Raw genomic sequence first — 22,622 nt, forward strand, 5'->3', positions numbered from 1 at the left:
TGCCTTTTCGTGTGACACGAGTGATACATTTATGTACTATTGCGTGAAATAGTGGTTTAAAAAATAAGGGTAGTCGCGTTTGCATTGCTATCTGTGGGATGGGACGAGCATTTTTAATGCCATTGCCTCGCGAACCTGGTGAAGTCTTTGTTTTGGGCAGGGTATTTTATGAGTGCCCGACGCCGGCACTGTTGTTATTTGCTTGTTAGTATGTATCTGTCACGTTCGTAGCGCTGTTCAAGATTTGTTTTCTTTGCAAAAATTTAGACTTTATGGTATTAAGCTGTCCGAGTAGAAGTTACTTTCCCTGCTCGCTTAAGATAAATTGTGTGTCCTTTTTCTGTGCTTTCTTCATGCGGGGACAATGCAATTGAGTATTTAGCATTATTCAATAATTATCTGATAGCAGAAATGGGTGTCTCTGTCACAGTTTATTAGCGTGTGCCTCGTTATTTTATTTTTGTCTCTTATAGCTATGCGAGCAAAAGTCCGTGTAATTTTTCTCTGCTCTTTTCTTATTTTCTCTGGTTTTACGCAGAAGAAAGCCTCCTGGTAAAAGCTGAATAGTGTTCTATCAGTGGAAGTGGGGTTATTTGTTTGATTTTCTTGGGAGTTCGATATCTTGATGAAGTAAACAGTGCTTAATTTTGCAGTCATGTGTTTTTGAGCAGAAATGCTGGTATCTGAGCACGGAGTAGAAATTCCTACATTTCTCTACTCCCTAAGAAAATTTGTGTGTCGTTTTCAAAGCAGACCGCGTTTAGTTTACACGAAAAAGAAATATGAAGTTGTGCATGCTCTATCATTTTCTGTTGCAGGCTTAGGCCTTTTCCCCGATGAGCAGTATTTCGCATTCGATGTCGCATGTCTAGAGTTGTTGAGTAGTGTCTTTCTTGCTGCAATTTTTACCCTTCGCTAATATCTTGTTGCTGTCATGTTGTGCTAGCCGCGCAGCGATAAGCGCTGATTCTCCTATTATTCTTGAGCGGTTCGACTTAGGCCTTTTTCCTGCTCACTTAAGGAAATTTGTGTATCCCTGTCTTGTGCTTTCCTTACGCAAGGGCAATGGGACTGTGTATGTGGCATTATGCAAGAATTATCTGGTGGCAGAAATGGGTGTCTTTTTCTCAGTTTATTAGCGTGCGCTACGGTTTCTTACAGTTACAGCTACTGGGGCACAAATGTGTGTAATTTTTCGCGGCTCTTTTCTTCTTTCCCTGCTTTTACTCAGAATGTAGGTGTGGGGAAAAAGTCAGCATCCAGGTAGAGCAGGTGAAAGCCGCTCGGAAGAGGAGAGTTCATGAGAATGGAATTTGTTTGTTTTTTGTTATACTTTGTTGGGTTCTCGATATGTTGATGGAGTAAGCTGTATGCAGTTATAAGTATTTGTGCAGAAATGCTGGTATGTGAGCGTGGAGGAGAAATTCCAATAAAGCACCTCTCCTTGTGCATTCCTGAGCTGCTGTGTGCACGTGCGCATGTGTGCTTTTTTCCTGGTTTGTGACGTCATCATGGCATGTTGGGGCTTGTTTAGCAGTGTTGCAATTTATCCGCTGCTATTATCTTGTTGTTATCTTGTGTTAGCCGCGTAGCGATGTCCGGTGACTCTGCAATTATTCCTGAGGTCTTAAGCCTCTTCCCTGCTCGCTTAAAGGAATTTGTGTGCCCTTGTCCTGTGCTTTCTTTACGAAGGGACAATGCGGCTGTGTATGTAGCATTATGCAAGAGTTGTCTGATACCAGACATGAGTGTCTTTTTCTTAGTTTATTAGCATATGCTTCAGTTTTTGAAGCCATAGCAATTCCAGCACAAGTGCGTGCAATTTTTGCTGCTCTTTCCCTTTTTCACCGATTTTACGCAGAAGAAAGTCGCATGGTACAGCTGAGAAAATGGTTTGTATGTTTTTTGTTTGTTAGATATAATTAGGAGCACGGTTTGTTGAGGAAGTCAGCTGCTACAGGTATCGGTGCAGAAATGCTTGCATCTGAGCGGGGGATAGGAATTCCTGAAGCACGCCACCCTCAATGTAAATTAATTATTTTTGTTGTGAGACTGCTTCACTGCATGACAAGGCTGAAATGGGAAGAGAGAAAAAATTGGAGCGCTTGATTAATAGTGATCCAGGTAACAGGGCAATTGTGTGTGTGTTTAGAAATAGTTTGATGTTGGTTTTCTGCTTTGTTCAAGTGTTTCTCTTCGCTTTTCCCCCCTTTTTGTCTGACAAACATGCGATAACATGCCCTGACCTGTTCTGTCATGCTTTCCTTCTACATGTAGTTCTGTTTTTCGTTTTGACAAGGAACATTCTTGTCTTGACGTTAGTGCTGCCCTGAATGGGAGTAGTGCTATTCTTAATAATTTTGCTATTCGTTTAGTTCAGAGAGTAACCGCAAGGGGGGCAGGTGCATGGCTTTATCCAGTCAAGGAACAAAGCGTCATTATTCAGTTATTTCCCTGGCTCTCGGATGGGACGGACATGTCTCGATTAGCTTGTTGTATGTAGCCATTGATGGAGTTAAGATATTTTGTTCTTTTGCAAGTCTCATTTAGTAAGACTTTGGGAATGAGATGCTTAATTCCTACAATCACCTCTCATGCGTGGTGTTTTTCTGCAATAGTTTCCTATGCAATCGTTATAGTAGAATAAAGGAAATAATCTTGGGATAGTCATTCAATAAATAACAGGTCCCCTGTCTAGAGCGTACGCGTCCTTGAGCCACGCAGTTGCATGGTGACGTCATACAGCGACTCTATTGTTTCAGGTGGACCTTGACCAGTTGAGCCCTAGTGGAAAAAAACAGTCTAGCCCTCAGACAATAGGCTGACGTCACGACCAATGAGCAAGGCCTGCAGAGGGCGCTAGGATTCACTTGTCTCGTGGACATTGGCGGGTGTGGACGCATTAATTCTTTTCCTAGCAATTGTGTTGGCCGTTAGTGGAAAAGCGTAGCCTCGGTGGGATTCAGTTTACCTCTGACAGGGTACGGATGTAAGGTTTCGTCACTGGTGTATGGTGTGCGACGATTCTGGTGGATTTTGTCTCGAGGGGATGTACAATGAGAGAATGCAGTGTACGTGTCCGATGATGATGTGTGTCTTTTTCACTCTGTTGTGGCGTCATGTCACTCAAGTTGGCATCATTTATCTTTAACTAAACTCCTTCTCTCCACTCTACTCCTATCTTTTTATTTTATTTTCTACCTATTTTTTATTTTTATCAGCTCAAGTAGCCGGCAACTCACACTGTGGCCGGGACACGTCTTAGATTCTCCCCAATTAGTGTAATGACTCACTGAATGATCCTAATTACTGTGGGAGGTCCCAAATTGCTCTAATTGCTAATTAATGGCGTCCAGATGACTGTGTTAGTTGCCGGCTTCTTGAGCTGATCCAATACTACTCGCTCATCGTCGTGATAGCCCCTATCGGTTCCTCCTTCCACGATTCGCTGCGTTTCTTATAAATTTCTGAGCACTTACTGCTGGTCTGTCTCACAAAAGTGCCAAAAAAGCGTGTTTTATAGGCATGAAATCAAGTTTGGTTTCTTGGTTCCAATGCAAAGCTTGCAAGTGCTCTATCAACAGTATTTAGAACGAAACCAATGCACGAATCTCGGCGAAATGCGGCAAGGCATCCCACATAATCCCACTTATAAGTGTGCTGCAGTGAATGTCAGAAAAAGCAACATATGTATCTACCTGATCATTAAGATCACATTCACACTGTTCGTTCCTTACATAATGCACTGTATACTGCAGAGTGATGGCTCACTGATGGAATAAAATGGTGCAGCGAAGGAGTAGAAATTCAGCGAAGCTCGCACCTGCGGTCCAATCTCTCTATCGATTATCAATGGGGCTGTCGCAATACGATAACGGCCCTCTCGCACTCTTCGGGCGTTAGAGGTTTCCTGCAATAATTGTGTTCTTTCATGTATGGGCGTCCTCTGTCCCCTTTTTTCACAGGCTGTCCACGTGGCACGCGAACATCCAATCAAAAATTACTGCTGTATTGTTGGTGAGACAGGACAGCAAAATAACAGAGCTGCAGGGGAATAACAGTGCTTCCCTACGGCGTTGACGAAAGGAATGTGAAACAGAAGTTACAGGTTCGATTCTACTGCACGGGTTCGGTGCATTGCTCAGAAGGCTATGACCTAGCGGCTGGCAGGCTCGGGTGTCAGGTCAAAATACTGAAACGTCGCCAACGCGCACAGAGAAAGCAGCCAAATGTAGCCAATTTCACGTGTACGAAGCCAATTGTGTAGCCCGTGGTGTGTGGGCATCATATCACGTCGAATGAGCTGTGTTCCTCTAAGGTAATCCTATACCACGGATGCGGAACTGCCAATTGTACTCGTAGAGCACATGCGATACGCATTGACCGATCAGCAACGCGGAGGACGACGAAGTGTTCTGACGTGCGCTTTCCTGCTCCGTAATTTTTCTGTCAATTCTTTCGCTTCCCTCTTTTTCTGTTCCTGCTTTATCTCATCCAGGCCTGGCTTTCAGCAGGCCCTGCCTCGCTGCAAGGCGCGGGACGGCCTGTGCATCTCCCCCGGGAATGGAGAGTGTTCGCAGCAACTGCAGCGCCGATAGTGACACTGACTGTTCCAGTAGCAGCACGATCATCCTCCGAAAGCGACTAAGCGACAACGCCATGGTCACGTCTTCGGACGACGATGATGACCAACCGTTCGAGGAAGTCCGCAAAAGGGCGCGGAAGACCGCCCGTCTGAACTCGGCGCGGCTTGCCCCGCCTGAGGGAAGTACGGTGATCTTTGCTCCACGGGACCCGACTGTGAGCCTTGCCAGGCTGAATCACCTGAGACTCTCCGAGTTCCTTACGTCTGAGCAACCGGGAAAAATTAAAGAAATACGACCGAACTATGCGAAGAACATCATCGCGGTGGAAGCCGTTTCCCCGCTTGCTAAAGGCCCTCTCTTGGGACTCGAGAGGATCTGCTCGATCCCTGTCCGTGCGTATGAACCGCGCCCGGCTGATTCGTGCTATGGCGTTATCACCGGTGTCGACACCTCACTGTCCGACGACCAGATAAGGCTGGCGATCCGGTCTGACGCCCCGGTCATTGCAGCGAGGCGAATAAAGAGGGATGCCGGTGCTGTGAGGCTCACATTCCTCGGGACTGTCAAGCCACGAGAGATCAGTCTTCATCTCCTCACGATGAGAGTTAAGCACTACCTACCGTACGCACCGCAATGCCACAACTGCCTGAGACATGGGCATGTTGCTGCGTGCTGCCTCCGGAAGAAGGTCTGCGCAAACTGTGGAACGTCTCATGACGGTTCTGCCTGCCCGCAAGACGACCCCCTATGCGCGAATTGCCAGGGCAATCATCTAGCAACATCCAACGACTGCCCCAAGCGGAAACAGCAGCGGCGCATTGCAAGGGAGCGTTCGCGCTCCAATAGCAGTTACCAGGAGGCAAAGGTGAAGGTCCAGAAAGAGGAACGCCGCGAGCACCGCAGACGGCGGCGGCGGCGAAGACTGCAGTCACGACACCGTGCTGCCTCTAGCAATGGGGCTGGTGGGCCCCCTCCATTGAGCGACAGTGACTTCCCCCCCCTGCCCCACCCTCGCGATGCTCTGCCAAAGCATGTTGAGGCCAGTGGCGACCCGCTGCCGACCCACTCGCAGAAGGCCCGCCGGCCATCACCGATCCGAGCGAACGACGACCCTGGAGACATGCAGGTCGTGGTGATCAGGCTACTCTTCGCGGCATTAAAAGCCATCGTCGCCGCTTGTCCTGAGTGCAAGGCACTTGCTGAAATTAGATCCATCCTACAGCTCGAGAACGCCATCGCTCCCACCTTATTATCCGGCCCTAAGCGTAGCAGCCACTAAGATCAGCTGGGCGCCCTTACCGCTCCGCCACTGGCAGCATGGCTGTGCAGTACCAAACGACAACGATCTTTCAGTGGAACGCGAGAAGCCTGCAGTCGAAGCTATCTGATTTCCGTCAATTTTCCTGGAGGCACAAATTCCCTCTCATGTGCATATCGGAGTGCGGAATCCGTGATGACTTCCGCCTCTCCAACTATATCACCTTCGCCTCCAAGCCCAGAGGTGCCAAGAGTCGAGCAGCTATTCTTGTTAGGTCGGACATACCCTCTCTGAGCAGGGACATCGGGCTAACCGATGGAGGGGAATACGCCTGCTGCTCGGTCCGGATGGGCACTACCGACCTCACCGTTGTTTCTGTGTATCTGCCCCCAGCCGTCTCCTATGATGTGAACGACTTAGGGTGCATTCTAGACCGCCTCCCGCCTCCATATGTACTGTGTGGGGACTTTAACGCGCACCATGTCACCTGGGGTAGTACACGCTCTGACTCGCGAGGGGAACGCCTTGCAGCGCTGTTTGAAGAACGAGACCTCCATCTCCTTAACGACGGTTCTCCAACGTTTGTACCGTCGTCTTCTGTCTCGTCATGCCTGGACCTCACGGTTGTATCCGCCTCGATTGCCCGGCAGTTCACATGGCAAGTTGATGCTGACACGCTGGGGAGTGATCACTTGCCGCTGTTGATCAACATCCGTGGAGCTCCTGGGACCCAACTCAGGCGTACCGCCAGGTCGACGAACTGGCACCGTTATAGGGCTGCTGTTGAATCCGCCCTCACGGACTCCGTGCTCCAGCGCGCCAACCATCAAGACTTCTGCCGTGCTGTGGTCGGCGCCACGCGCGCTTGCACAAGCGTCGTTCGCCTCCCGACGAAGTTCGCGGCCGTTGATGCGGAGTACGCGCGCCTGCGTGCGACACGCCGGAGAGCGGAAAGGCGCGCTCGTCGAACCCGCCTCCCTGATGACAAACGTGAAGCTCAACGGGTGCAGAAAGCCGTCGATAGGCACCTTCGCAAACTAGCCAGGAACCACTGGAGAAGCTTTGCATCGTCGCTGTCGCCACGCACACCTCTCTCCCGAATATGGGCGGTGATGAAGGGTCTAACCAAGCCGGTTACTCAGCGTGATCCGTTCCGGTCGCTATCCTTAGCCACAGGTCGTTCGGAGATGGAGCTTGCGGAAGACTATTGCAGTAGGCTGACCTCATCACCCACTGTCGACCTCACGTCAGCCTGCGATATCCCAGTTGTTCCTGATCCACCAATGGAGCCTTCCTTAAGCCACCCATTCTCTTCCATGGAGCTAGAGTCGGCCTTAAGACAGTCACCAGTGCACACCTCTCCTGGGGCAGACCTAGTGACATACAAGACCCTTCGCAACCTACCCCTCCGCGGACGCCAGCTGCTCTTGCGGCTCATTAATGAGTCGTGGCGCGCCGGTGTTGTTCCCGCAGAATGGAAGTCGGCAATGGTGGTCCCCATTTTAAAACCTGGAAAATCGCCCCATGACATCGATTCCTTTCGGCCGATTGCACTCACCAGCTGCGTGGCGAAGACAATGGAGCGCATGGTACACTCGCGGCTAACCTGGTACTTTGAAACTGTGAGGTACTTCCCCGAGGCCATGGCAGGGTTCAGACAAGGGAGGTCGTCCATCGACAACGTGATCGACCTGGTATCCAGTGTCCAAGAAGAACAGTCGGAAGCACGTTTTACTGTTGCTGTCTTTTTGGATGTCATGAAGGCGTATGATAGCGTTCTCCACAGTGCCGTTGTTGCTTCCCTGCAAGAGTCGGGAGTGGGAGCTCGAATGGTTTCTTGGGTCCGTGACTTTCTGTCCGGCCGGACGCTGTTCGTCCGTACTGCATCAGGAGATACGCCAGCTTTTCCCGTCTCCCGTGGAGTGCCACAAGGTAGTGTACTGAGTCCGCTGCTGTTCAATCTGATTATGGCATCACTCCCGGCGCGCCTCTCTGAGCATATCCGCATCACAATCTATGCCGACGACATCTGCATATGGACATCCGGGGTCCGACGGGACGCCATTCAACAACGCTTACAAGGCGCTCTCAACACCACCGCGTCTTACCTTGCCGACCGAGGACTCCGTGTATCCCCTAGCAAGACAGCCGCCATGGCGTTTACTCGGCGGCCCTTCACCAGCTACCCTCTCCATGTTGCCGGAACCCCGCTTCAATTTGTGACGCACTGCAAGTACCTTGGCGTGATTATTGACAGACAGCTCTCCTGGTCTAAGCACATAAAGAACCTCTCCGTCAAGACGAGCAGATCAGTGAACGTCCTACGCCGCATCTCCGGAGCGTCTTGGGGCCCCACCTGTCGCGATCTTCGCCAAATTCACAGCTCCCTCGTGATCGGCCTCCTGCGGTACAGCATCCCAGTGCTGCACGGCCTGCGGACGACTCACGAGCGGGAACTCCTGAACATTCAGTCTCGCAGTCTTCGCGCATGCCTGGGCTTACCCAAGACAACGGAAACTTATTCGGTACTTGCAGAGGCCAGGGAACCACTTGTTACCACCCTGCGAGATAGAGAGACCCTCCGCATTTACACGCGGCTAATGACTCGGCACCCTTTCCACTACCTCAGGACCATTGACCACGACAGCCCCGCGTCTGCCTTTGGTAGCGCAGTGCGCCGTCTGAAGGGTGTTGTCCCACCTCCCACATCTCACGTATCGTATGCTACCCCAACATGGGCTCTCGACCAACCTCCCATATGCACATTTATCCATGGCCTCGGGAAAAAAAGCGACACGCCAGCGCCTGTAGCACATCAACTTGCCCTGGAACACCTATCCTCGCTGCACCACGGAAGGCAGACCGTCTATACTGATGGGTCTGTGATACCTGGTGGAGCAGCTGCAGCCTTTTATGTGCCCCACGAAGATTTTGAGAGAGCGTCCAAGCTCCCCAACGAGACGTCCTCCACGGAAGCAGAGCTATTCGCAATCAATATGGCCCTTCAGCACATCTCGTCCTCCCCACCTGCAGAGTGGACGATCCTCACCGACAGCAAGCCAGCCCTGGAGATCCTGGGTTCTCACGCCACCAAAATCATCAGCGACCTCCAAACGGCTATCATCGCCGCATGCGACTCTCTTTGCGCCTCTGGCCACGGTGTGCGGCTACAGTGGGTTCCCAGCCACATAGGCCTCAGTGGGAACTCCCGAGCGGACGCCGCCGCGAGGCGTGCCCACCAAGACGTCGGCCCGCCAGCTAGTATGCCGCTCACATCGTCCGCCTGCCTTATAAAGATCCGCGAGTGGTGTGCCTCCGAAATGCGTCGCTCTGTCGAAGACGCTGTACGCTCCAATGCGTATATCCAGTCCATTGACCCGACAATGCAATTCGCTCCATACCAGCAGCTCGTCCGCGCAGAAGAAACGCTGCTGCATCGGCTCCGGCTCAACGTCGCATATACACCGCAATACCTGTGCAGGGTCGGAAAGCGTCGCTCAGCCAGCTGCGCTACCTGTGGCGCAGTAGCAGACGTTGAGCACCTCCTACTAATCTGCTCGGAGTACTCTGCAGCCCGCGCTGTCCTCGCCAATCGCCTCCAACGCCTGGGACACGGCTCGCTCTCTCTGGCCGTGCTTCTCGGCCCCGTCGCACGCCAACAACAGGGAGCCGTTACAAGGGCTCTCCTGCAATACCTACAGGACACCCAACTGAGTGTTACGTTGTGAACTGAGAACCGCGGCCCTGGGCACTCGCCCCCACTGCAAAGAAACCGGCCGTTTTTTTTTTGTTTTTTTTTTCCTTTTTTTTTTTGCTCCACCAGGGCGTAGCAAGCCGACATAGGTCTGGCTGACCTCTCCCTGCGTGGACGCCACCTCCTCTTTATTAAACTTATATACCCCCCCCCCCCCCCCGATCAGCAAAATCTCCGGGTCGAGTTCTTGAGGCACACAATATTTTCAGAAGAAAAAGAAGAACGAGACCACGGTCGTGTCAACATAATTTAAGTTCCGCGCCCGGGCGCATCCAGACCCTCGGTTTGAGGGGGGGGAGCGATTTCTTTCACGGAGTGCGTAGTCGGGGAGCGCAGAGAGGCAAATACAGTTCTATAATCTGACGCTTTGGGGGAGGGCGATCGCCCCCCCCCCCCGCCACACACACACACCTTGGATCCGCCACTGGTTCCACGTGAAACACGTCGAGAGAACAGAACAGCTTGTCATGAGTGATAGTCATGAGTCATGACTGTCATGACAGCTTCTCATGAGTGTCAGATAGTGCGGGTAACGTGGGTCCGCGCCATCGATACGTGCTTCAGGGCGGATCCTCGCGAAAACATTCGGCAGTGGACGTGAGGAATCTTGGAACGGACCGGGCTGCTGCCACCGGACGTCTTTACCCGATTCAGACCTTCTGACCTTCACATATTTTCCAGGCGTTCTTTCAACCGATGAGGACTACTGACTCGAGTCTTGGTGTTCGAACTGCAAGTTCGCATTCTATCCATCTCCGCAATGCCCGGATTCCGTGAGGTTATCACCTACGGTTCATCTGCATCGAATTCGTTTCACCACTCGCTGGTATTAAGCCGTTTTATGATTGTTTCTGAGTCGCAGTTCCCGATCGTGTCACGCTAGTACAGCTCGCATCAGGGTTAACTTGAACGTCATTCCGTGCTACGGACCCTGGTGTTGCTTACTGGAAATAACGGCGGGGGATGTTTTGGACATCCAGTTAGAGGGGGTGACCCTTGCTATGAAGGCGGTGTTCTCTGCTAGGCTTTGCCAGCGTGGACTTCTTCTTTGACGCGAGCCGTACCTCGTCCCGATCTTCAGTGATGGTCGTTCCGACCGACCACAGGTCGCAACCTAGCCAAAGAAATAATTCGTGGAATAATTCGCATCTTTATGTCACGAGACCACCATGATCATGAACGACACTACAGCGTAGGGGTCGGTGGATTAATTTCAACCAACCGCGGTGTCTTTCAAACGAGTGCTAAAACCCCAGCACATAAAGAAGATAGTCCAGAGGACATCGTAATGACCGAGAGACTGCCGACCATAACGGGATTGATGAATAAACGCAATGTACGCGCTTAGACATTCGATGTGACAAAAACTTTCTCCTTTCTTACGTACAGAAACGTCTTAAAGAGCGCCAAGGAGGATCAGCCAAGTCTCCATCGCGCAAATTTCGGCGCCACGGTAATCAGGAAGTAGCCAGATCGGGCAACCCTCTTGACAGGCGAGCGGACAAAAATAAAATAAATAAACCAATCAACCCCAGCCAAGGACGCTAGCAGCCTAGCAACGTTTAGCTTAGCATATTGACTATACACAGACCACCGCCGGCGAGTAGCTTGGAGTTCGCGGGCAGTGGATTTAAGTGCACGCTTAGTGTAAAAAAAATAAATCAGTAAATAAACACTATGGGACTGTTCACTAGCATAGTTGTCTCACGACGTAAAGCCACGAATCATCATCGTAATAATAAGAATTTTTCTATCCAAATATCGAACAATGCCCACTGCCCGATATCCAGCTCCCGATTGCTCCTTTCATATCGACCTCTAACGGTACTATAAGGAGGTTAGCAGGGCCTTGAGTCAGTGGGCAACGAGGAGGACAAACCGGGAGGGAAAGAGCAGACGAGATGGACTCATCTTGCTGTTGCTTCCAATCGCTCTGGCAGCGACGGAGTGCTCTAATTATAGCCTTTCCTCTTTTCGATCGCTTTCATCGCACTGGGAGCGCTCTAGGCAGCTCTGACCGCGGGACGACGCTATCTTCCGTATACAGGGTGTCTCAGAAAACGTGTCATTGGATAATAATAAAAATAAAAATAAACTACGCCATCTAGAAACACGCGGTCAACGATAGTTGTTCTTACTAGGTTTTCGCCACCTCCTCATGTGAATGTCATCTGACTTAACTTTTGTTATGTCAATTTTTACGAAATCAACTAGAAAATTTTCCAAGTAAAGGTCGCTTTTTTACCCTACCAACGTGAAGCGCGTGCCCAATTGACTCAAGTTCATAATAATTGACACGGATATTGAGGAGCTGTCCCATCGGAAAAAATAGCCTATCATCATACGTTTCGGAGTGCAAACAGCATAGCTCTTGACCCACACAGTGATAGTACAAGCAGGCCCACACAGGGATAGTAGAATGAGATAAGACAGGCATGGCTTATCGCCTCCGGCTTCTGCTGGGATCATGCCTTCCTTCTCTCAACTCCAAGAACTGTCAGTTTTTCTACTGTCCCTCTGTGGGCTGGGGACCATTCGCGCTTCTTTCATATGCTTCTTCCTTTTGTGCGACGTATAGCGTTGCGCAACCAGAGGACGGGAGTTCGAGTTGTACTTGCACATAACTTCATTTTCATATTTCACATCTCATGCTTCTCGTGTAATGGGGTAGGGTACTGCTCTCAAGCGGTGAATCACCCCAGGTCATAGTCATGATTTAGTTGTTGTTGTTGTTGTTGGGTTGAGCAACCTCCTTTCGTCGGACTGACAACGACGGCGCTCAAAAAGTCGTAGAGCGCTGGGCTCTTGGTGCTCCGAAAAGCATGATGTTCGGTTATTTTTTTGTTTTTGTTTTTTTCGATGGGATAGCTCCTCAATATCCTTGTCAGTTATCACGAATTTGTGCAAATTCGGCACGCACTTCAGATTGGTGGGATGACAAAGCCACCTCTACTTGGCAAATTTTCGAGTTCAGTTTGTAAAGACTCACATAATACAACTTAAATGAGGTTACATTCACGCCAGGAGGTGGCAAAAACAAATGCAGTTGACTGCGTGATTCTATATAGGTGGCGTAGTTTTTAAAAAAAATATTATTATGATTTAATGACGTGTTTCCTGGAACACCCTCTAGAAAATATAGCGTGTCATATGAAAGTGATGGATTCTAGACAGGTCCTTACCCCCACGTCATTGAGTTTCAGTGAGTTCTCCTGAAATGGCCTTCGCTCTAAACAAATCGAACTAATCCAATATTGTTGGAGTTCAACGCGCAGACTTCCCAGTGTAACGCTGTACTGTAGTGCTCTCGTTCACCATTCACAACGAACGTGCTAAAGACTCGCTCACCCGATGTGACGCACTGAGCATCCTCAAAAATGAACTACAGAGTCGACAAGTAATTCACGAAATGTGAACCCTCCTGATTACCGGTCAGGGGACGGCCCGTTGCCTATCTGTTCTTTACAACGTCGGGTAAGACGCGCAGTGTAGGCCAGCAAAATACGCTCCTTTAAAAGTACCGTACGTAAAGAAGCAGACAGACAGGTTATGTTGCCGATTTAGTTTAACAACCGGTTACTTGTACACCCAGCACAACAAGTTAAACATGTGGCAGAAAATGCTAAGTACTTTTGACTTGCCTAGTAAAAGTGCGGTAAAACTGAGCCGTGTATGAAAAGGGGCACCTGGCCACCTGCTTCCATACCTGAGCTCTACCCGAAATACAGTGTTTGCTATATTATTGCAGGCTATCCAAAGTTATACCCTACCCTTATTTAATGGCTGCCACCATGTTGGGGAAACTGGATTGGTTCGGATTAAAACGGATATCTCTTCCGACACACTACCAAAACAATGGATTTTGCGGCCACTTTTATCAGCTTCCATTTGGGTGTCGACAGGCATGTCGGGAAGACTCAGAACTGCAGAAATCTAGCAGAAATGGTTGCTGGCAGAACTTATTGGTCAGGAGAGCGGCAGAGTCGCTTCTTCGTACACAGACGGCTGAAACTGAAACAGAAGTCTGCCGGTATATGAACTTACGTATAATCGCGTTACACAAGCAGATGGAATAAAAAATGGGTGACGATATATGTATAAGTAAAATTCAATGATGCATGCAAAATCTTACGCATCAGTGGCGTCTTTCCTGCTATTTTCTTGAGATCGCGATCTGCAATAGGCCTAACGTTAGCGACGAAACATGTACTTTCCGCGTAAATAATGATGGCGGAGCGCAAATCGAAGCTGATTTTGCAGCTAGTTACATGAGGATGTACGCAGTTACTCGATACTCACAGTTTATAACAATGTTTTGTCCAAACATTGTGTTCCAATCACTACCTCTATGATGGGGTGATTTTGGTGTCATGGCTGCCCACATAGAAAGCAGTAAAGCTCCAAAGTTTGATTGGCAGGTCAAGCGTCTTTATTAGGCTCCTCCTCGTGGCCATACTCCCACTTTTATACATGACTCTGGTGTAAAACGGGGCGACGTCTGCTGGGAAACAATCCCCAATTTGTCAAGCAACAGTGTTCTATGTTCTCGACTAGCTTGCTGCTCATGATGACTACGTAGCCGACTTCTTTTGTTCTGGACACAGCGTTATGCGCATGCCATGTAGTTTGACCACCGTACTTGACGAACAAAACGCAGTTGCTGCCAACTTCGACACAGTGTTGCCCGTAATTATCAATTTTAGTATTCTATAAAAAAAACGATGAGCGCAACTGTTAGGAAGCTTGTGACGTAGGAGCCCTCTCGCTCTTACGCCTCTCGCCCCTCGTCTGAGAAACCTCTCGCCCCTTCTCCCTATCGAAATTGCTTGGTCCCTGGCCCAATCCAGCCCAGCAACGATCTGCGCTCAAAGCTCTTTTGACATTTCTGGACACCATCGGACTTCGATCGTTATTGTGAAGGGGCTCGTTATTTTATTCCCCACATCCCCACCAGCAATGGGGTAGAGTATCGCCTCTGGCGATGAACCTCACCGCTCTCCATCTCAAAATAAAGTTGTTGTTGTTGTTGACAAGTTGAAGGACCGCAAGGATTTCGGGTATACAGTCGGACCTCGTTTTATGAACCCTCGTAATACGAATTCCCTCAACTTACAAACGGCTCCACAGGGAACCAAACTTTTTCCGTGTATTTTGACCTCGTTTTACGAACCCTTGATATCCGAACTATGAACGGATTATTAGGGAACGGACCCAAAGTAGCCAAGCCATTCTGACCTCGATATACGAACGGGCGTTATGAACGTACAGAGGACAGGCCAATTGATCGGAGGATAATGAAAGTTCCTCAGTACATGCTGCCAAGGTCAAACATACAACATCCCAACGCCACTACGTTCCACAAACATGATTCACCATTTCCTGAAAGAATAATTCGGGCATTTACAGCCGAACGGTTGTGAGTTTGGACCAGGTCTCCGAGATGGAAACATCTTGCCGTTCCAAGAGAAAGCGTTCAGTCCTGACAGCCGGTGACAAGCGTGATATTTGCCGTTAGAAACAGTCTCATCCGCGCGCGATACGGTACTTTGAGGACCGGGTGGATGAGTCAAGTGTCAGACTTCTGTCATCTCTTCTAAACAGGATAGACCCTGCAGAAAGTATGGTGCAAAGTACAATTACGCAATATTTTCAAAAATAAAACTTATTCAAATCAATTTCCCGTGGTTTTGTGATGTATTTGTGCAATGCACACCTCGGACCTCGATTTACGAATACCTCGATTTACGAACGATTTTCTGAGAAACGAAGGGTGTTCGTAAAGCGAGGTTTGACTGTATATCGGGTATAACCCGAATTCATGAAAATTTGTTCGGGAGGGAAGTATCGTGAAAAATCGGGTTTAACACGAAAACGAAGTACCCTAAGTATCCTTACCAACATAAATTGAATACACTGGAACCGAGAAAGCGCCGCTATTGTTTTCTATTTTCCGCCGCGTCCTTCGACCAAGCATGCCACCCGCAGCATGGGTTTGCTTGCGTACGTTCGGCCAAGAAGCAAACCCATGGACGTGTGTCATGCTTCATCGAAGGACGCGGAGGGAGAGGGCAAACCGACTCGGTGAGCGCTTCCTTTGTTCGAGCGATTTTAACGTAAAAGAGCAATCAATTATGGTAACGGCATTTAGGAGGGAAGCAATGAGTAACGTAACGTTATTACATTTTTACCAAGTAACGCGTAGTGGCATCACGCATTGCTCAGCATTCGGGAACAACATTCCTTCAGTGTATAAACTCTAAAGAACTGTCCCGTGTAGAAGCTGGGAAAATTCCCGAATTCTTCTATTCGTCTTTTGTAATGACGAGAAGGTCACACTATATAGCACCCGCGGGGAACACCAACGAAGTGTTATTGACCTTTAGGTTTATACCTGGTGAGGTGTCACGTATAGGGTTTCCACCACCTTTATTTTTCCCTCCTCCTGGTACTTCTGGGTCCAAGGAGTGCGAAGGTAACAGAAAATAGCCTCCACGTCTCCAATATGTGACTGAAAGCAGCAAGGGATTGGCTGTTTTGGACTTGCATTGTGTAAAAGATAAAGGGTCACCGACAGGAATACGAGAGACCAGTGATTTATCCAGACACCCCCTAACACCCCTCCCCCCCCCCAAAAAAAAAAAAAATCTCAAGAAGACCCCCTACAATCTTGTGAGCTTGCGCAATATTAACTGAAAAGCATGTAAATACACCCCCATGCAGAACCCAACACCCCCCAAAGCACGAAGTTCTGGGTAAACCACTGCGAGAGACTTGCGCTGCAGTAGTCCCACACGAATCATGTGTCCGATGAAGAGTCCTCAGATGATGACTTCTCAAAAGTGAAGAGGCGGTGTCTCATCCCTTCTTATGAGTTCGAACGTTGGTAATCCGAAGCATGTAAATCCCTAGGTAGCTACCTCACAATCACGAAGATGTTTGTACAACATAACACCGCTATTTCGTCATCTGCTTCAGCTGAACGAGTGGCGCTCATTATAAAGTTTTCTGGCGAAGTAATGCAAAAGTAATGACGTTACTTATCAGAAGTAATGACATTAAAAACGCAGTACCTACCACGCAAAACTAGTGAGTAACGTTATGCGTTAACTCTTGAAAGACTAATGAGTAACGGAAGTGCATTACAAAATAAAAGTAATTTCGCCACCTCAAATATTTTGTGAACGACTTGGAAACAACTTAACTTCACCATAACAACATAACAGAGGCTCATCGCCTGAAATACAAGACACGAATCAGGAACCTATTTTTGCAGTCACGCTGAAACGCGACGAAAAAACCGGATGTGTACTTCCGCAAACCTCATTCGAAATGCAAACCCCATTCCAAAGCAGAATTCGCACATGTCATTTCATGCGGCATATATGCCTACTCAGCGTTAGATGTCGGCCTCAATTACGTAGATTGCACTGTGGCGATGACTCGTTAATGACGCCCGGGTCCTGACTACCGACAGAAATCTGAAATAGCAGCGTCACAGTTTCAAGTCGTACACTCATTTGCGTCACGGAAGAAAATGCACGCGAATGAAATATCTTTATGAAAAGAGGCCAAAACGCGCGTTATGGCGGGGTAATGTCCGTGCGCTCAGAGTAATGGAAAGAACCGGTATTGATTTTGTCCTTTGCAGGACAACAACCACGTCGGAATTTCTTGTTTACGTTTATTTAGGCATATGCTCTTTTCATGAAAAACGAGGAACTACATCACATGCAACGTAATGAAGGAACGTAAAGAGCGTGAGATGACTTCATAACTTCTGTCACAAAACTAAGTTTTTGGGGTGAAGACAAAATTCCGTGCGTGAAAGAGTTAAAGGAGAACGTTTCGCACAAAATTAAAATTACAATTGCTACGCGACTGGAATAAACGATAAAGTGCCACTCCGAACTCGGAAAACAGCTTTTATTATTTATTATATTTTATTTTATTTGCTTCATGAAACGAAAGTGCCTCGAGGATTCTACACGCGAAATTTCAATCCTGTTTACGAACGCTGTGCATTTCTGTCAATTTTTGAAGATCTGCTGATCCTCCAAAAGTTTCGGTGACGCGAGGAGTGGGTGACGTAATCATAAGCCCACAATTTGCAATGATGCCATGTTCTGGAGAGGGCACCCGTCTCCTAGCAACGACGCCAGCGTCCGGGGAGGGTCACGTGCTGGAGAAGTCGCGTCACGCTGATCGAAAGAGAGTAAAATGGGATAGATGTCTTCTCCCTCCCTGTGCTTCTTAGAAGGTCGGAGCGGTGGGAGGATATGTCACGTGGGGCTCCGCTAACGGAGTGCAAAAAGTGAGCCCTCCGGAAGACGGGAAGGGCTACAACGCTTCCAGATGAGAGCCGGGCGCTCCGTCGCAGCCTAACATGACGTCACAGTTCTCAGAAATAAAAATTAATTTTCTCTAGCTTTCGCGCCTCGTAGATCCAAAATATTTTGCAGGAATGTAAAGTCAGACAAGAAGATTTCAATAACGTAACTTCGGTAGGATTCTGCAGACGCCAGATTTAGTCCGTAGTGGCACTTTAAAGAAAATGAGTTCACCTTCTGATGACCCATTTAATAATTTAATAAAAATCGTACAAAGTAGCAGGATAAAACGTATAATGTATCGTAACACGTTGAAAAGATAAGGCAGAATAAAACCTGCAATCTGGACGCTGTAATATGCACGGAAGTTTTCTTCATAATTATTTCTTAAGCTATTTTCGTTTTCGCCCGTAGTGGAACGTTCTGGCGTTGAATATTCCCTTCAATTTATATTACGATTTGTTTCGTGTAAACCTATCTGTCGAAGCAGAAACAAAGGAGGGCATGGATAAACACGGAAGATGAGTTTTCACGTCCTGCAGAGCTGGCCTACTTTGTGGTACTCAACTTCGACAGAAAGACGTTGTTTGTGCTTTAGTATCCGTCTGAGGTTAGTTTCATCAAAGTGAACTAAGAGAAGGAATGAGGGAATATATAAAGCTAAAATACGCGGAGAGGCTGGAAGTAAGAGTCTCAGACTCATCCTCAATAGCTTTGGCAGCGGCGAGCCTCAAGGGCTGCTATACAAGGGGGTGGGGGAGGGGTTTCGTTCGCGGAGGGTGTGGTTTGGCCTGCTCAGTGGTGGCGGCTTGGTACACCAAGGGGGGATAGGGAATAGCGCAAGGAGGGAAGAGATGATGGTGGTACAGTGGAGGGAATGTTTTGCTGTCTCTCCTGCCCTGGGTTTGAAGTAGTCATAGGGAACTACCGAGCAGGTAAGAGGAACGAGAAACGCTCAAAATACCGGACGGTACGAGACAAGTTCGTAAATAAGTGTGAACTGACTTTATTAGGTCGAGTCATCCACGTAAACCCCCGCTTGTTCTCGAAATGGGGATGTAAGACGTATAGACGCAGTGGTTCGGCCACATTTTACAATATTCGTCTTTCGTTTGAACTCATACAGCAAATTTATTGCCGTCGCCATGATCCTCGGGCACCTTTTGGAAGTCGTCTGCTCTCACCGCTGCAAAAGGGCCCGAGAGCAGACGATTTCTTTATCCAATCACGGATCTGCCACCGTATCGTCGTAGGGAATATCGCCGTTGCCAACTGTATGCTCGCGCTGTTTTTATCAACTTAATTCGTTCATTTAATAACCGTGACGATTCTGGACGAGCGAATTCACAATATTACGTTTTCAGCAACGAGGAACCGAATGGTACGCTTTGTAGATGGGCGAGGGTGTACGAGACCGTCTCCCCCCCCCCCCCCTTTAACGGTCCTGTCCTTCTCAACCAACCCGCTTCTCGCTCCCCCAAGCAACGTGCAGCCGCAAGTCATTTGCAGCGCTTCCTGCACTCGCACCCTGCAAGTGCTCGATGCCCTGCTAAGACAATTGAGAGTTAGCCAGACTCATACTTAACCATCATACCCACAGGATCATCGTTTCATTTTCTCGCGTAATAAAACTCAAATTTCTCAGCAGGGCGTTCTGCGTAGTGAGCGAGACAACGTGGAGAGTGTTTCATTCACTCGCTCGGTAAATGCTTGTGAAGACGGAAGCTGTCATTGAGACAAATGTCATTAAATATTCCCGTGTGGCACCGCACGAATGACATTAAGACTTAAAGGGGCACTAAAATGCAAAAACAACTTGCTCTCAAATGAAAATCCGTGTTTCAATTAATGTAATGCAAGCAAAATTAGTGCACACAGCGCTACCGCTTAGAAGAAAAACGCAATGAAAGCCGAGCCGTCTTTGGCGGCAACGAATGATATCCCCGGGAGGCAAAGATCGGCGGCATCCAATGAGACAGCAGGAGAGGCGGACGCATAGCTATCGTGGCCGTGTAGATTTCGAACGGGTCCGATCGTAGTGTTCCGTATATGCGCGGCATGATGCGCACTACGGCATTTTTGAATACAGATTCGCTGAACTGCACCCCACAACAGTTCCAATGTTCCGCGAATGTTCCACTGACAACATTTATCTTCACATCCTTCGGACAGCGACGCCAGTCCTCCTCGCAACGCGCACTATGTTTTTCACAGAGACTGCTCCATAGCGTGGCACGTGCGTGCACGCGCAGCATGGGCTAAAACCTCGATGCACGAGCTGAAACGACGTTCACTGGTTAGCGCCGAAGCAAGAAAGAGTCCGGTATAATTTCGATTGTAGCTCCGTAACAGAATCAAAGTTTCGAATTATGATAACAAGTACGAAATTGACATAGCGTGGAACGTAATTTGAAGTGAACTTGTTTTCGCATTTTAGTGCCCCTTTAAGGCGTCACGCACGTAATGTCATTTTTGGTGTCCATGTGGCAGGGGAACACATTCACATAATATAGAAGGGAATATTTGGATGAGGGCGCGTCGAGCGCAATCTCAGTCTCAAAGCCATGTTCCAGATGTGAACGTATTATCACACAACGGACGCGTCATTTTCCTTGTTCCTTCCACTGGTGCCAATGAGAGTCCGTTTACGGTCCACTTGCACCCGCCCTTTAGAATGTCCTTCCCTCATCAACGGGTCATGTGCGGGGTACTCGGGACGGACATATAGTCCGTAGAAAAAAATAAAAATAAAAAACGAACTTGTCAACATCCCCATAGACTTTATTGGGTCCCGGTGCTGGCCGTTAAGAGAACAGATAGCACACGGACAAGAAAAACGTTCCGTCTGGCCTGAGAGACAAGGGGACTTACACCAATGCACGGTGCTCTATGTTATCCTCTCTCCAGACGACGCTTCTTTTCCCAGTAACTACAGGGTCAGCCTCTTTGACTTATTATACGTTCAGAAGATGTATTGCTTCACTGCACTCTGGTGGAAGCAAGGAAGTGTTTGCGTAGTGTTGTGAAAGAAAATCAACTCCGTGTCAGGCAGCACAGGGTGAGATATTGCGCCATGGCAATAAATAAGGCCTCCCGAGTTCGTAGCAGTTAATGAGGCTGTACATCATCACTCTGCTTTCGCGGCATTTTTTTTTCTTCTTTATCACCTTCGACATCACCAGAGCTGTACACGTTACCCAAAAAAAGGAACTAAATACGTTACTCGTTCCTTCGAAAAATAGTAACTAAATACGTTATACCCGTTAATCACAAATAAAAGGAACGCGTTCTCCTTACTTGGAAGTAACGAGTTACTTCTATACGTTACATTTGCATACCAGACAGCAGAAATACGAAAGCATCTCATATCTATATCGCCTACATATGTTGTCTTGTATACTGTATTGTCTCATGTACACTGTCGACTCGCGCTTGCATCAAATAAGCCCAAGGCCTAATGTACACCATACGGAGAACAGGGTTGAAGGCGGTGATCCGTAAGAGGGATTTTCAGGGGGAAAACGGAGTTTATTCACAAGGAGGCCTTCACATGATCATTGACATGAGTTCCGGAGTAGGGGACAGAGAGACAAAGCATTAAACGCCCTCAGAGCAGTGAATACTTGAAAGAAGGAACACATTGAGTGTGCTGAAACACTGTGGGCACTATAGAGCAATGAGAAAGGCGTTGCTCTCTGGTATCCTTTCCTCTTCGCTGGGGATTTTTCCGCATGCTTGAGCCTCGTGGAATACCGCCATGTGAGCGGGAAAAACCACAACTGGCGGTCGTGGTTGGTGACAGTGAGCAAAAAGAAAAAGAGAAAAGGAACGAGTAACTTGCAGTAACGCGTTCCCAATTTTTGTAACTAAGTACGTTCCTAGTTATATTTTTTAGAAAGTAACTAAGTCGTTACTTACTTACCAAAAACAGTAACGCGTTATCCAGTAACGCATTCCTTGTAACGCGTTCCGTACAGCACTGGACATCACAGTGAGCTTTTTTTTCTTTTTCAGTAAGTCAATAGCAGAGGTGGGGAAATTACTTTTATTTTGTAATGCATTACCATTACTCATTACTTGCATAGAAAAACTAATGCATTACATTACTCATTACTTTTTGGATATTAGTAATGCATTAGTAATGTCATTACTATAACGAAGTAATGGCATTACTCTGGCATTACATTTACGTATTAGGGCATAAGCCTCAAAGATGCTATGCATAAGTTTTTTCCTTGCTTTTTTTGTCATATGCAATAGCCACCTGGGTATCCCCAAATTGGTGCCACTAAGTCCCCGCAGAAGCGAGTCTGATAGGCAAAACCTATAGATAAGATTTATTGCAGATGCCTTTTCTAGGATTATGGAGCCGGCGGATGAAGCCCAGCCTACAGTTCTGTCCTGGCAGAAAAACTACCTCTGACAGCACATGTGAAACTAACACGGTACCATACCAAAACAGTGAATCACTACAGCAATTGTTACGTGTTACCTTCATAGAGGCTATGTTTCTATTTCACTGATTATCCTTTACTCCAAATGCACAGAGGAGAAAATCGGTGATATCATCATTGAGACACTTGCGACACACACGCCGACTGTTGAACCCTTGCAGAATTCCCCAGGCTGCGCCTTTCTCTTTCCTTGTTGCCCTGTGCTCATTGTTAAAGGAGGATTGAAGAAAACCTGGGAGGGTT

The 22,622-nt window shown here is 48.1% G+C and overlaps 1 protein-coding gene across 9 annotated transcripts in view; it reads right to left on the bottom strand.

Moving 5' to 3' along the window:
- The window catches only part of LOC135399023 (trissin receptor-like), a 456,620-nt gene that overhangs the window by 162,924 nt on the left and 271,074 nt on the right, over positions 1-22,622 (bottom strand). The window contains exon 1 of one of the 9 annotated variants that reach the window (XM_064630656.1): positions 15,990-16,004. The exons of the other annotated variants lie outside the window; for them this stretch is intronic. The gene's annotated coding sequence lies outside the window, so the exon portion shown is untranslated. Of the gene's footprint in view, positions 1-15,989; positions 16,005-22,622 lie in introns of those variants that run through there. 9 annotated transcript variants of the gene reach the window in all.

The sequence above is a fragment of the Ornithodoros turicata genome, chromosome 6 (genome assembly GCF_037126465.1).
Source record: "Ornithodoros turicata isolate Travis chromosome 6, ASM3712646v1, whole genome shotgun sequence".
In the NCBI taxonomy this organism is placed as follows: Eukaryota; Metazoa; Arthropoda; class Arachnida; order Ixodida; family Argasidae; genus Ornithodoros; species Ornithodoros turicata.